We start from the raw sequence: 3,695 nt of genomic DNA, 5'->3' as shown, positions 1-3,695 counted from the left end.
AACCGGAACCGGAAGTGTCTGCGGCCCAGCCGCGACCTGGGTAGCTCCTGGGAGGGGGGAAATGCCTCTCTAGCCACCCAGACCGTGTTCTCGATGCTTCCTAAGCATCCGGGGGCGACCAGATTGATGCCAAGCCGCGTCGATCCTGCAGCGCCCCCTGGAGGGAGGTGGGAGGGTCGCCGAGTTGCTTGGGTTGCAGGGCGGCCGGCCGGAGGGGAGGCCAGGCCCGGGCCCTCACTTCAAGTTCTGAGGCCGCTGTAAGAAGCAAAATCTTAGCAAGGGGTGGTGGGGCACCCCTGAAATTTCAGTACTCAGGAGATGGGAGCCGGAGGATGACTGGGCCAGACTGAGGTGTAAGGCTCCAGGCCCACCCAGCGTGGGGGCACATAGAACAATGGCATCTCTATTCTGTCCCTCAGGGCTGTTTTCCTAAGGAGATTTAGGCTTGGTGGTAGCCTAGTGGTGGGAAAGGTGGAGGGACTCCAAGCCCAGACTCCAAGCGTCCATCATGACAGGGGCAAGGTCCTAACCAAGTCTCATCTGACTCCCCTGTAAGCAACCCGGGGTAGGTGTTGCGTGTGTAGCCACGCTGATCTTGCTGGGCTCAAATCCAGGTCTCTGGGAGATCCAGGTCACTTGGCGTTGTGTGACCAAGAAGTTACTCAGCTTCATCCTTTCTGGCTCCTTTTCTCTTCTTTCCCTTCCCCTTCCATTCCCCTCCCCTCCCCCATATTCATTTAAGGTATATAGTATGGTTTAAAGAACTGACAATTGAGGGGCTGGGAAGGTGGCTCAGTGGTAGAGCACTTGCCTTGCAAGCCTGAGACCCTGGGTTCGATTCCTCAGCACCACATAAGCAAAAAGAAAAAAGCCAGAAGTGGCGCTGTGGCTCAAGTGGTAGAGCGCTAGCCTTGAGCTGAAGAGCTGACAGCACCCAGGCCCAGAGTTCAAGCACCACGACTGGACCCAAAAAATAAAAATAAAAAAAATAAAGAACTGACAATTGAATCAGGATGTAAGGCCAAGCTTATAATCTTCGCTACCCAGGAGACAGATCTGAGGATCACCATTTGAACCCAGTCTAGGCCGAAAAATCCTCAAGAGCTTATCTCTAGAAAAAAACAAAATCTGGGAGGTGTGGTTCAAGTGGTTGAGTGCCAACTTTGAACACAAAAGTAGAGCAAGAGTACAAGTTTCTGCTTGGGCTGGCTTTGAACTGCCATCCTCAGATCTCAGCCTCCTGAGTAGCTGGGATTATAGGTGTGAGCCACAAGGGCTGGGTTTGGCTTACTTGTTTCTGACATGGACCTTTAAATGTACTTTCTTCAGGGAAGTTTTGGAGACTCAGTGAAGTTAATGAACCGATGCTCCTGGAATTACGTGGCATTGTACTCAGATAAACACATGGTGAGTAGAAAGTGAGTTGAGCACACCTGACCTACTTACCTCCACAGCATGCAGCACAGTGCACAGTAGTGTCACCCTTCCCCTCATCATTGTGTAGTTGACCCATAGCCATAGCTGTCCAGCAGCTCCAGAGAGCTCCAGGGCGCAAGGCTAACCTGGTCAGTAGAAAGAACACTGAGTTCTTGTCATGGTTAAAACACCCTTCCCTGGGGAACACTAGTAAGTGGAGGAGCTGGAATCCATTAGTATGCTTGAATTAAAGCTAGTGCTCTACCACTTTGAACCACAGTGCCACTTCAGTTTCCTAGGAGTTTAAGAGTCTCATGGACTTTTCTGCCCAGGCTGGCCTTGAACCACAATCCTCAGATCTCAGCCTCCTGAGTAGCTAGGATTACAGGTGTGAACCACTAGCACCTGGTGCTCACCCAGCTTTTTAATACCCTAACTTGTGGCCTGACTGAAATTACATTGAATTTGAATACCCACTTTATAGATGAGGAAACTGAAGCTCAGAATTGAAGAGACTTACTTATGGGGATAACACAAGGTAAATAGTAAAATCAGATTTTGCTTAGCTGAGTTCTTTTAAACAGGAATAATATGAATGTCAACTTTCTGAAGGTATGAGGGGGCACGGCTTAAGTGGTAGAGTGCTTGCATAGCCTGAGAGAGGACCTGTGTTTCAGACCCTAGTACCCGACACAAAGGCATTGAGATGAAGTTAAACTACCGAAAGCTTAAGATGTGTCTCACTCCAAATACAATAGGCTTATGTGCTGGATTTACTAAAAGGTAGCATGAGCTGGCACAGGTGGCTCACCTGGAATCCTAGCTACTCAGGAGGCTGAGATCTGAGAATTAAAAGTTTGAAACCAAACTTGGGCAAAAAAGTCCTCAAGATTCTTCTCTGCAGTTAAGCACCAAAAAGCTGGAAGTGGAGCTGTGGCTTGAGTGGTAGAGCACCAACCTTGAGCAAGAGAGCTCAGGGACAGCGCCCAGGCCCTCAAGTCGCAAAATTGGCATGTGCACATGCACGCACTCACATACAAGATTAACATGAACAGAATAAAACCCATTCCATCTCATGCAGTTAAAAGCAGAGAAGTTTTGTCATTTCTCTTTTGGTGTGGATGTGATTTCTATACACGTGGGTTGAATCTTATAACTAATCCTTTAATCATACAGTTTATCAAAAGTGCTATGCCACTTGAACCACACACACACACACAGAGCCATTTTTGCTTTGGTTATTTTTGTAATGAGAGTCTCACAGTTATGTCCTGGCCAGGTTGGGTTACCAGCTTCCTATTTATGCTTCCTAAGTAGCTGACAGTTATGCAACACTGCACCCAGCTTTTATTGGTTGTGATGTTGTTTTGAACTCTTGGGCCCAGCTAGCCTTGAACTTTGATTGTCCCTGAGTGAGCCGCCATGGTAGCTTTGATTTCTTCTTTGTAAAAACAAAACAAAAAAACAAAGGTTTTTGGCTGAGTGCCAAAAACCTCGCTATTCAGAAATCTAAAATCTGGCCAGATGCTGATGGCTCATGCTTGTAATACTAGATACTCTGGAGGTTGAGATCTGAATATCGCAGTTCAAAGCCAGCTGGGCAGGAAAGTCTGTGAGACTGTTCACAATACAAAAAAAGCAAGTGGCTCAAAGTGGTAGAGCACTAGCCTTGAGCAAATACACTCAGGCCCTGAGTTCAAGCCCCATGACCACCACCAACAAAGTCTAAGACCTGGATTATCTCAGTTTGAAACCATCTTGGCTGGGCAGAAATATCTGAGACTCCATCTGCAGTTACCTAGCAAAATGCTGGTATGGAGGCATGGCTCTGATGGTAGAGTGTCATTAGAGCAAGAGCTCAGGGTCCTGAGTTCAAGCACTGTACCAGTACTCACATAAAAAAAAAATTGCTTTTTTCTTTGGTGGTTGGTAGATACCTCCAGCCCTGATTTTGGTTTTTAACATTATGATGTTTATAATTTCTAGACGTCTACTCACAATCACCATTTCTATCACCATTCCAAAACAAAACTATACTCCAGGGCTCTAGGCATGGCTCAGGTGGTAGGGCGCGCTAGCCTTGAACCAAAGTGCTAAGGGATTGCCCCTGAGTTCATGCCCCAGAACTGGCGCACGCGCACACGCACACACACACACACACACCCCAAACAAAAAACAAAATGGAACCTCTAACTCCTAGCCTTGAACCAAAGTGCTAAGGGATTGCCCCTGAGTTCATGCCCCAGAACTGGCGCACGCGCACACGCACGCACACACAC

The sequence above is a fragment of the Dipodomys ordii genome, unplaced genomic scaffold (genome assembly GCF_000151885.1).
Source record: "Dipodomys ordii isolate 6190 unplaced genomic scaffold, Dord_2.0 Scaffold35, whole genome shotgun sequence".
Lineage (NCBI taxonomy): Eukaryota > Metazoa > Chordata > Mammalia > Rodentia > Heteromyidae > Dipodomys > Dipodomys ordii.
Note: the sequence above shows the minus strand (reverse complement) of the source record.